At 39.6% G+C, this 12,455-nt stretch overlaps 1 protein-coding gene and 1 pseudogene across 2 annotated transcripts in view; one reads left to right on the top strand and one right to left on the bottom strand.

The window, feature by feature from the left end:
• The window catches only part of NUBPL (NUBP iron-sulfur cluster assembly factor, mitochondrial), a 260,104-nt gene that overhangs the window by 70,182 nt on the left and 177,467 nt on the right, over window positions 1–12,455 (bottom strand). The gene's annotated exons all lie outside the window — the stretch shown is intronic.
• Window positions 6,889–7,655, top strand: LOC136375944 (heterogeneous nuclear ribonucleoprotein A1-like; annotated as a pseudogene).

The following is a 12,455-nucleotide window of genomic DNA, read 5'->3' as shown; positions in this document are numbered from 1 at the left end:
GTGGACCCAGGGCCTGGGGAATTAGGGAAGAAAATCGCTGCCAAGAAAGAGAGGCAGAGCTACAGCCTGCTGGAGCCAAAGTAGTAGCCAGGAAGGATTAAACTTCTAAAGAAAAGAAAAGGGTGCAACTAAAAGAAATAGAGAAGTATGAAGCAGGAGAAATGGGACAAAAATCTAGATTAAATAATAAAAAGTGAGGTGTATCCAGGCAGCCCATTCATACGGTGCTTGGAATATACCCACAGGTGTAGAGCAGATTCTTAAGGAAAGTCGGCCTGGGCCAGACATCACCTCTTCATTCCTGTCTGCTCTTAATTACTGACTGAATAGTCAGTTTTGACTCTTATGCTCTCTGGACTCATAACTAGTAGATCTCAAAGCAGTGTCCTTGTGTCTGACTCTGGCCATATACTTCTTGCTAAGTCTATCCTGTATCTAATTTCTGCCATCTGTTCCTGACTTCCTGGTTCTCCAACCCCAGTTAGGCACAGTGCTATACTAATAGCAAACAGAACAGTACTTGTGCTTTGCTTGGAATCCCCGACATGAAACCATGCCACTACTGGCATAGGAGATGCAGCTAATCTTGTTTCAGACCCATGGACAAATTTGTCAGGCAAATTACCAAGCTCCTAAGATTTTTGATCAACTAACTTTCAGGGTTTAGAATGGGTTTCCAAGCTCTAAGAATTCTAGAGTAGTTTTTTTTACCAGCCCAGCTTCAATGTAACATCCCTGACAGAAGATGCTATTCTTTCTGCACTTCTGGAGTCTCTCTCCACATATAGTCCTTCCATAATGCCTAACCATATTCAATCACATCTCCCAAGTGATTCTATGCGGCAAGCTGCCTCTTACAATTGCATTATACTACTAAATTTTTTCCATTTGAGGCACCTTTTATATACAATATAAATCTAAAATAGAACATGAAGTATCTTTCTTTAAGTCTGAGCCATAGTTTTTGCTCTGCCCAGTGGACTATTATAAAATCATGCAACATTTTATTTTCATTTCAAGAAGAAAATTGCTATAAAAATGAAATTATTTAACTATAAATACTACAATAAAATTCTGAATAACAAATATTTCTACTTGAGTTGATGGCCTACTGATTTGTGGAAATAAATGATGCAAAAAATATATTAAACTTATCCTTGAGATTGTTTTTGATAAGAGCTCACCCAGTTATAAAATAAAATAAGAATAGGACCTGGCTGGTTGGCTCTGTGGATAGAACATTGGCCCAGGTTCGATCCCCAGTCAGGGCACACATGAGAAGCAACCATCTGCATCTCTCCCCTCACTTCTCTTTCTGTTCCCCTGTTGCAGCCAGTGGCTCGACTGGTTTAGAGCATCAGCCCTGGGCACTGAGGACAGCCCGGTTGATTCGAGAGTTGGCCCCAGTCGGGGGTTGCTGGGTGGATCCTGGTCGGGGCATACGTGGGAGTCGGTCTATCTCCCCTCCTCTCACTTAAAAAAAATGAAAATGAGAATACATCGTTCAAGCTGCAGCAATGATGTAAATGTTCTTCCCTGATATTTTTTTTCAGATAATAAAGTTCTCTAATGTATTCCTTTCTATAGGAAAAGGGACAGCAGGTTGGGGAAGTAGACTGCTTAAATAAATCCCTTCAAAGACACTACCAACCAAGTGATAGCAGTAATGTTTTGAGAGAAAAAAGAAGAGAAACTTTATCCTTTATCTTTCAGTTGATCATCATCTCCCAGTTCCGAAGTCGCTCTAGCAGAGATATAGAGCAGACCAGCCCCGACAGCCTGGAGACAGCATGTAATCACAAAGGACTTCCTATCCTAAAGCTGATATATGGGCCAATCTTTGGTAACTGTACCTGGTCTGTGAAATAATATTTAAAAAGTTATCCAACCCCCAGGTCAGCCCACAGGTGCCCATGGAAATCCACAGCACAGCTGAAACAGTAAAACCTTACATTATACAAATAATGATGCTGAAACAAAAGTAAAAATATTTCAGTTAGTTATCAGAACTCAAAGTTCTCCAGAGTCCTGCAGTAGGCCAACTGCTTACACAGATGTTTATAACCTAAAAAGTAGATGTTAGTGAAGAACAAGACTGCTACTAAAAAGGCCTAAAACATTATAAACCTTCCTGAGAATCAAGATATTATTTTTAATCATTACTAAAACAAATTTAAAAATAAAAACACTTGCTACACACCTAAAGGCTGAAGCTTCAGGATTTTTTTTTCAAGTAGGAGTAACAAATCACTTTATTAACCTAATTTGGGACTCTCTTTAATAAGGAAAACTATTGAATATAATATTCTTTCTTTAAAAATACTTAGAAATAATACTTGGGAGCATTCAAAAAATGAAGGGGTTGGACTAGAGCTGCCACAGAAACTGCATGGAGCCCCATGAGAAAACCCATAGACATTGTCCCGGTTCTAATGGTTCTCAAGGATGTTACAGAACATGAGTGACACTACTGCTCTAGGAGACCAGTCTATTCAACGTATTACTGCATGCTAGGGATGAGCTGAAGAGCTGTCCCACTTGAGTTTATTTCTTCAATTTTAGTTACCTATAATCTGGGGTCCTGATTTTGAGCCTTAGATGGAACTTGAGCATCAGGCAGAATTGGGCTAATAGGAAAGAGCTTGCGTGGGGCTATAAGTAACAGGTAAAGGAGAGCTGAAGAAAATGACTTGCTATTGAGAGCCCATTATAAGGTAGGCACTAATACTCCCCCCACCCCCGTACATAATTATGTAACATGGTGAAACATGCATTCTCATCTCTATTTTACAGATATCTAGAATTACAGAAGAAAGACGCCTGAGGTCAGGCTGTTGGTGAGAGACAGAGCTGGGATATGAATCCTGGTCTATGTGACTCAAGTCATGCTCCCAGTCTCCCCCAGAGTGTGGAGCAGCATCACCATTCTCCTGAAGGCTCCTGCTGGCACCGCTTCACTGCTCCAAGAACAGATGAGCTTTACTGTATTATTTTTCCAGTTTATGGTAAAATAGAGACACAGAAGTCACCCCTTATCCATGGTTTCATAGTCCCTGGTTTCAGTATCAACAGATATCCATAGTCCTAATACATTAGTCCTAATATAGTAAATAAAAAATTCCAGAAATAATGAATCATGTGTTAAATTACACACCACTCTAGTAGTGTGATGAAATCTTGCACCTTCCTACTCTGTCCTGGTTGGGACGTGGACCACCCCTTTGTCCGGAGTATCCATGCTATTTACGTTCCCTGGCTGTTAGTCTCTTAGTAGCCTTCTTGGTTATCAGGTCAGTTATCTGAGACAGACCCATTCACATAATTTTTATTACCGTATATTCTTATAACTCCTTTGTTTTATTTACTCATTGTTACTCTCTTACTGTGCTTAATTCATAAATTAAACTTTATCATAAATATGTATGTATAGGAAAAAACATAGTATATATAGGTTCGGTAATATCTGTGGTTTCAGGCACCCACTGGGCAGTCTTGGAATATATTTCCACGAGAAAAAAACAGCTAAGTGGGAACATTATACAAAATAGAGTCTATAGACTTATAGAAAATTACTTAGGTAATGTAAATAAGAAATAGAAGAAATATTCATTTTCTTTCATTTTTTCTTTTTATGGTTAATTATGTTTATTTTTTTAATGGTATGACACAGTATTCTTCTTGTATATGATCATTGAAGAGTCTTTTATATTATAAAGCAAGTGTCCTAGTAATCATAGAAATGTTGACTGTAAATTTCTTGACTGTGTGATATTAAAGAATATTTTAACTTTGAATAGTCTACTATGACATTCTGGTTTTGTTTTAGGTTAATAAGTATCATGCTATCAACCATCTACACAAGAAAATTATGTGGAGTCACTGTTTAAATCAAAATAAATAACCTATAAAGACTAAGAACAAAATAGATTTAAAAAAATACCTAGAGCTATTAAACACGTTTTTAAAACTGACTCAGTAGATTTTATTCTGAAAATTTTAAGATCTGAATTATATTGAACAGGAAACCAAGTGAAACTATAGCTCCATATGCAGTTATATTTTAAGACTGAGCTATTATAATGCAGCTTTTGGATTTTAAATTCTGATTCAGACATTAATTACTATGGTTTTAAAAAACCCAGCACTGCAAAGGGGGAGTCTGGCAAAAATCAAGACTATAGCTGGATACAGACAGGAATTCAGATATCTATTCATTAAATAGAGGAATATTAGTCTGGGAAATTGGCATATCTAAATTGCAACCATTTGTGTCGCTAACTAGCTATATTACCATGGGTCAGCTAATTAACCTCTTTGGACCTCAGTTTTCTTATCTATAAAGTGTTTTAGATTAAATAATCACTAACTTTCCTTCCAACTATTTTTTTTAAAGTGTAACTATGATCTGTTTGTGTAAAATGGAAAATATTTGTAAGGGATTTGCTCACAGAAAAAAAAGTGAATAAAAGGCACTTTTACCCAAAACACCAAAATGAAAAAACAAACTTCTTTTTTTAAGGGTAGGGGGAGCACTTTATATAAGAACAAGAAAGCTAAAAGTTATTTGGTCTATTTAATAACTTATGTTATAGCATGATCATATTTTCTTTGTAAATTTAACTGTATTTTACAAAAACGTTAGGTTTAAATTTGCATTAAACTACAATCTACTCTGACTGCCATCCTGAAATATCTCCTTCTAGCTCATCTAGGACTTAATGTGTTATGTCTTTACAAAACATCATAATTTACAAAACAGATGCATTCTGGAAAAAGTTGTTAAGGAAACTGTCACTGAGGTGAGGAGCAGGGAGGGGATTCAAACACTAACCCTTAAAGGTTCAGAGTTCTAATACAACTTTCCAACGATTACGAAACACTCTATAAACACTCACAGCAGGGATATTCTCAACCAACAAGAGAAAGCTCAAATCGTTTGATGCCTAACATCTACTCAAATACGAATTTTGGAAGAAAATTGTTACTTAAGAGTATTCTCACCTGGCCAGGTAGTGGTGCAATGGATAGAACGTCGGACTGGGATGCAGAGGACCCAAGTTCAAAACCCTGAGGTTACAGGCTTGAGGGTGGGGTTGCTGGCTTGAGTGTGGGATCAGCGACATGATCCCAGGTCACTGGTTTGAGCTCAAAGATCGCTGGCTTGAAGCCCAAGGTTGCTGGCTTGAGCCCATGGTCACTGGCTTGACCAAGGGGTCACTTGATCTACTGTAGCCTCGCAGTCAAGGCACATATGAGAAAACAATCAATGAACAACTATGGTGCCACAACGAAGAATTGACGTTTCTTACCTCTCTCGCTTCCTGTCTGTCTGTCCCTATGTGCCCCTCTCTCTGTCAAAAAATAAAAAAAGAATATTCTCTATTTTTTTTCTTTGGCTATATAAGATTGGTTTACTTTTGACTTTATTACTCAGACTATGAATATCAAATATGCTTTGTTTTCTGATTTGTCTTTAGTTTGCTACAAGCATTGCTATTTATAAGACCTCTCTCTATTTTTAATATGAACAAGGATCTACTAAATTATAAGGATTTGAGACTCTAGAAATCTATTTGAGTATTTAAAATAATTAAAAGGATTGTATCTATTGAATAATTTTTGTCATCTGTGTTTTTAATAAAGAAAGGATTCAACACTGTTTCAGTGGTAGGCATAGGGTTGTGTGAAACTGTCAATAAGCAGGTTAATCAGTCAGATATCAAAGTTTTATTATTAATTCATAGTTTGAAATTAACCAAGTTGCTTAACTTTTCAATGCCTCTATTTCCGCATCTTAAAATAGTAAAATAGGCCCTGGCTGGTGGCTCAGTGGATAGGACATTGGCCTGGTATATGGACATCCCAGTTTGATTCCTGGTCAGGGCGCACAGGAGAAGCAACCATCTGGTTCTCCACTTCCTCACTTTCTCTTTCTCTTTCCTTCCTAAAGCCAGTGGCTCAATTGATTTGACCATGGCCCCAGGAGTTGAGGATAGTTCCACTGGAGAGCATCAGCCTCAAGCACTAAAAATAGCTCAGTACTTGAGCACTGGCCCCAGATGAGTTGCCAGGTTGATCCAGATCGTGGTACATGTGGGAGTCTGCCTCATCATCTCCCCTCCTCTCACTGAAAAGAAGAAGAAGAAGAAGAAGAAGAAGAAGGAGAAGGAGAAGGAGAAGGAGAAGGAGAAGGAGAAGGAGAAGAAGAAGAAGAAGAAGAAGAAGAAGAAGAAGAAGAAGAAGAAGAAGAAGAAGAAGAAGAAAAAGAAGAAGAAAAAGAAGAAGAAAAAGAAGAAGAAAAAGAAGAAGGGGAGGAGGAGGAAGAGGAAGAGGAGGAGGAAGAAGAAGAAGAGGAGGAAGGAGGAGAAAGAGGAGAAGATGAAGAAGAAGGAGGAGGAGGAGGAGGAAGAGGAAGAAGAGGAGGAGGAGGAAAGGAGAATTTTAGAGCTATAAGGGATCCTAGAGATTATCTTGCCCAATGTCCTTATATTACAGATAAAAAAAACTAAAACTCAGGAATCAAATAAGGGGAGACAAGACAGCAACAGAGTAGGTGGGGGCTATATTCACCTCCTTCAGGACCAAACTGGAATTACAACTAAAATATAGAACATTCAACCTGAATTACCAACTAAAGATTTATTGAAGATAAGTCTTATAACCAAGGATTTACAGAAGAAGCCACATCAAGACTGGTAGGAAGGGGGAAGACATAATGGGCTGGTTCCAGCCTCACTCTCACAAGTAGCAGCTGAGATTCCAGAAGGATATCTCAGCTTCAAAAATTTCTCTTGAGAAGAGTGGGGTCTCACCCCAAGCTGGGCTCCCCACCTACAACACCAGAGCCAGAAAGAGGAGCTCACATAACATCTGGCTGTGAAAATCAGCATGGATTCTATCCACCAAGAAAAGGTGTGGAACCAGAGGACTATCTCAGGAGAAGAGTCTCAAAGACTTGATACCCATTTAACTGTGTCAAAGATTTGTCAGTGCTATTCAAGAAGACACTGAAGAGAATCACCTAAGAGACTGTTTTGAGCAGAATGGGAAAACTGAAGTGACTGAAATCATGACTGACTGAGGCAGTGGCAAAAAGAGAGGGTTTGCTTTTGTAACCTTTGATAAGGATCACTCTGCAGATAAGACTGTCATTCAGAACTACCATACTGTGAATGGCCACAACTGTGAAGGAAAGCCCTAGATAAGCAAGAGATAGCTGGTGCTTCATCCAACCAAAGAGGTCGAGGTGGTTCTGGAAACTTCGGAGATGGTTGTGGAGTTGGTTTTGGTGGAAATGACAACTTTGGTTGTGGAGGAAATTTCAGTGGTCGAGTGGCTTTGGTGGCAGCCGTGGTGGTGGTCCATATGGTGGCAGTGGGGATGGCTATAATGGATCTGGTAATGATGGAAGAAATTTTAAAGGTGGCAGGAGCTACAATAATTTTGGCAATTACAACAATTAGTCTTCAAATTTTGGACCCAGGAAAGGAGGAAACTTTGGAGGCAGACGCTCTGGCCCCTATGGTGGTGGAGGCCAATACTTTGTCAAACCATGAAACCAAGGTGGCTGTGGTGGTTCCAGCTGCAGCAGGAGCTAAGACAGTGGCAGGGGTTTTAATTACTGCCAGGAAACAAAGATCAGCAGGGAAGGATAGCCAGAGAAGCAACAGGGAAGCCACATATTGGGCAGATAAAATATATTATGCTTACTTTGTTAAAGATGGCGCTGCCCACACAGAAGCCGTCGCCCAGGTGATGTTAATGTGTGTTGGGGGTGGGCTGTGGGCAGGCAGGATCCTTGTAGCCTGGGGCTTGGTTTTAGGATTAAGCCTTTCCCACCCTTTTTGATGTGGGGTGGTACAATCCCATCATGCCTCAGATAAGTGACTTTGTATTAGAGACTTCCCTATTTTGTATATTGGATTAAAGGTCTGGATTTCTACATTATAAAATGGGGGCAGAGTGGGAGCTTGCTCTCTTGGTTCCTGAGATTATCATTAGAGCAGAGAGAGCAGAGAGCAGAGAAAGGCCGCGTGGAGGAGGCCAGGAGAAGCAGCCAAGATGATGGAGTGCTGAGTGAGAAGCCAGTTTGTGCAGAGCTTGTGCAGGGAGAAGGAAGGAGATGGGGAACAGAGGAGAATAAGTCTGGTGAGCTAGAAACCTTTGATTCTAGGAAACTCAGATAAGTCAGTAGCTTTGTGAGCACTGAATGTGAGTGGGCTTTGGAGCCCAGTGTGTGTTTTACTTGCCCGCTGGGTGCAAACTAGGATTAAAGATGATGGCCCACCAGTTTTTGGCTCCGTTGTTTCTTTACCGACTGTCCGAATCCAATGCGAACCTGCATGGGCCGGGCTGCTGTGATAGTGGCCGTGGCTACTGGCCATACACCACAGGTTACAACAGATTTGTGAACTCAGCCAAGCACACTGGTGGCAGGGCCTACCTGCTACAAAAATGACATGTTTTAGACAATACTCATGTGAGTGGGCAAAAAACTCAAGGACTGTATTTGTGATTAATTGTATAATAGGTTATTTTAGTTTCTGCTCTGTGGAAAGTGTAAGATATTCCAACAAAGGGTTTTAAAGTGGATTTTTTTTTTGCACCCATGTTTTTGATTGCTAAATGTCTGATCAACGCTGAATAAATGTCTTTTTTTAAATGTGTTATGTAAAGTTAGCCTACTCTGAAGCCATCTTGGTAAATTACCCCAATAGCGTGAAGTTAGCATTCCTTCAGAATGATGCCAGGTTCTACTGGAAATTTATTTACAACCTGCTTGGGCACAGAAGCTATTGTCTTCCGAAACCTGTTGTAGTTGAACTGACAGTTACATTGTGTTGTAACCTGGAGTTCACTATTAAAAAGGCCACTCAAGTAGAGTCATGGGGTTTATTTGGTTATTAATAATTGTTGGTACATCCTATGTAATATATCTAAATTGAATTATGGTATCAGATAAAATTATAGATGGGAATAAAGTATGTGTAATATACATTTTCATGTGTAATCAATAAACGATTTAATATCCTCTTGAAAAAAAAGTAGTCACTCTGTTCTTTCTTTTCTTAAAATAGTTTTTCATTATTCAATTACAGGTGACAGACAATATTAAATTAATTTCAGGTGTACAATCTAATGATTAGAAATTTATATAACTTATGAAGCAATCACCTCGATACAGTGATTTTGGCAATTACAATCAATTTTCAAATTCTGGACCCATAAAAGGAGGAAACTTTGAAGGCAGAAGCTCTGGTGCCTATGGTGGTGGAGGCCAATACTTTGCCAAAACGATAAATCTAGTATACCATCTCACACCCTGCATAGTTGTTACAATGTTATTGACTATATTCTCTATATTTTACATCCTCATGAGTAATCTGACTACCAATTTGTACTTCTTAATCCATTTCCCTTTTCCACCTATACCCCACTTTGCTCCCATCAGGCAACTGTCAAAATGTTCTCTGTATCTGAGTCTGTTTCTATTCTGCCTATTCATTTATTTTCTTTAGATTCTGCATATAAGTGATATCATATGGCATTTATTTGTCACTCTGTGTCTGACTTATTTCACTCAACAATATACCCTATCCACGTTGTTGCTGATGACAAGATTTCATTCTTTCTTATGGCTGAGTCATATTCTATTATACATATGCATGACTTTCTTATCCATTCATCTATTGATGTACACTTACATTGCTTCCATATCTTAGCTATTGTAAATAATGCTGCAATCAATATATGAATGCATGTCTTTCGAATTAGTGTTTTGGGTTTCTTTGGATTAATACTCAGACATAGAACTGCTGGGTCCTTCTGTGTCTCTTGTTAGAGCCTTTGTTTTAAAGCAGGGGTCCCCAAACTACGGCCCACGGGCCGCATGCAACCCCCTGAGGCCATTTATCCGGTCCCCACAGCACTTCCGGAAGGGGCATCTCTTTCACTGGTGGTCAGTGAGAGGAGCATAGTTCCCATTGAAATACTGGTCAGTTTGTTGCTTTAAATTTACTTGTTCTTTATTTTAAATATTGTATTTGTTCCCATTTTGTTTTTTTACTTTAAAATAAGATATGTGCAGTATGCATAGGGATTTGTTCATAGTTTTTTTTATAGTCCAGCCCTCCAACAGTCTGAGGGACAGTGAACTGGCCCCCTGTGTAAAAAGTTTGGGGACCCTTGTTTTAAAGTCTATTTTGTCTGGTATAAGTATGGTTGCCCCAGTTTTTTCTTCTTCTTCTTTTCCAAGTGAGAGGAGGGGAGACAGAAACACAGACTCACACATGTTCCCCAAACAGATCCACCTGGCAAGCCCCTCTAGGGCCATTGCTCAGCAACCAAGATTTTTTTTAGTGCCTGAGGCAGAGGTTCCACAAGCCATCCACAGCACCCGGGGCAACTTGCTCGAACCAATCAATCCATGGCTGAGGGAGATGGAGAGAGAGAGAGAGGAAAGGGAAGGGTGGAGAAGCAGATCATGCTTCTCCTGTGTGCCATGACTGGGAATTGAACCCTGGACATCCACATGCCAGGCTGACACTTTACCACTGAGCCAACCAACCAGGGCCAGTTCCCCACCCCCCACCATTTCCATTTTCATTAAATATCTTTTTTCATTCCTTTACTTTCACTCTGTATGTGTCTTTTGATCTGAAGTTAATCTCTGTAGGCAGCATATGTAAGGGTCTTATTTTCTTATCCATACAGCCACCCTATGTATTTTAATTAGGGCATTTAATCTATATACATTTAAAGTAATTGTAGATAGACATATAGTTATTGTCACTTATTATTCATACTTCTTTTTCCTCCTTCTTCTTAAAGAAAACCCTTTAACGTTGCTTTTAATACTGGGTTGGTAGTGACAAACTCCTTTAGCTTTTTCTTCTCTGGGAAGCTGTTTATCTGGCCTTCAAATCAAAATGATAGCTTTGCTGGGTAGACTCATCTGGCTATAGGTCCTTCCTTTTTATCACTTTGACTATTTCGTGCCTATTCTTTCTGGCATACAAATTTCTGTTGAGAAATCAAGTGACAGTCTTATTGAGAGCTCCCTTTTAGGTAATTACTGGCTTTCTCTTGTTGCTTTTAAATTCTCTCTTTATCTTTAACCTTTAATATTTCAATTATAATATGTCTTGGTGTGGGCCCTCTTTGAGTTCATCTTGTTTGGGAATCTCTGTGCATTCTGGACTTGTATGTCTTTTTCCTTCAGCAGGTTAGGGAAGTTTTCAGTCATTGTTTCTTCAAATAGGTTCTCAATCCCGGGCTCTCTCTCTTCTTCTGGTACCACTTTGATGCAGATGTTGTTATACTTCATGTTGGCCCAGAGGTCTCTCAGACTACCTTCATTTAAAAAACTTTGTTTTCCTTTTTGCTGCTCTGAGTGGATGTTTTCTGCTACCTTGTTTTCCAAATTGCAGATTTGATCCTCTGCTTCATCCACCCTACTGTTCATTTCTTCTAGTGTAGCCTTCATTTTAGATATTGTATTTTTCCTGTCTGACTAATCCTTTTCTATGGTTTCTATGTCCTTTTTCATGATGTTGTAGTTCTCACTAAGTTTCTTGAGCATTGTTATAATCATTGTTTTAAATTTTCTAACTGGTAGTTTCCCTGTCTCCATTAATTTGGTTCATTTTCTGGAGATTTCTCCTGTTATTTCATTTGGAACATGTTTCTTTGTCTCCACATTTTGGCTGCCTCTCTGTGTTTGTTTTCTGTATATTAGGTTGACATGCTTTGTCTCCTAGTCTTGGCAGGATGGCCTTTTATAGTAAGAGTCCTTCCGTAGAACTCAGTGGTTCAGCCTCCCTGGTCACTAGAGCTGGGTGATCCAGGTAAATTCCTTCCATCCCTGTGTGGGTATGTCCACCACTTTGTTGTGGTTGAGCCTTGATTGCTGCTGGCAAGCCAATAGGAGGGTATGATCCCAAGATGATCAGCTGTGAGGACTGGATAAGACTACATCATAGGAGCTTCTCTACAAAAGTCAACCCAAAAAAACAGAGTTCACTTCAGTAGGGCTCAAGTACCAGCTAAGTCCACCCTTTGAGTGTGGTGAGGTGGTTCTCCAGCATAGTCAGGAGCTGGTCATGGAGTGCATTGGCTCTGGATCCTTCTGGAAGGTGCAGACCAAGGTCAGCTGTCACCTGTGCCTGGCCTGGGGACACCTAGCATCAGCTATAAAGCAATATTCAGATGACTGCTAACTGTACTGGGCTTGGATATGCCCTGAAGAGGCCAAGTTACAAACTAAGTCCAGTTACCACTAATGCTGGGCCTGGGGCCACTTAGCAAAAGGTATGGGGCATGCTGAGGCCAGATGTTGCTTGTTTACACTTTGTGAACATTTGAGAGATTTTAGGAAAGTCTGTAGCATGAGCCAAGATAGGCTGTTTGTATGGAAAAGCTACTGGAAACATATTGGGTGGGTTTGAAAGTTGGGG

Source organism: Saccopteryx leptura, chromosome 6, assembly GCF_036850995.1.
Source record: "Saccopteryx leptura isolate mSacLep1 chromosome 6, mSacLep1_pri_phased_curated, whole genome shotgun sequence".
In the NCBI taxonomy this organism is placed as follows: domain Eukaryota; kingdom Metazoa; phylum Chordata; class Mammalia; order Chiroptera; family Emballonuridae; genus Saccopteryx; species Saccopteryx leptura.
Note: the sequence above shows the minus strand (reverse complement) of the source record. Positions and strands in the feature narration are given on the sequence as shown.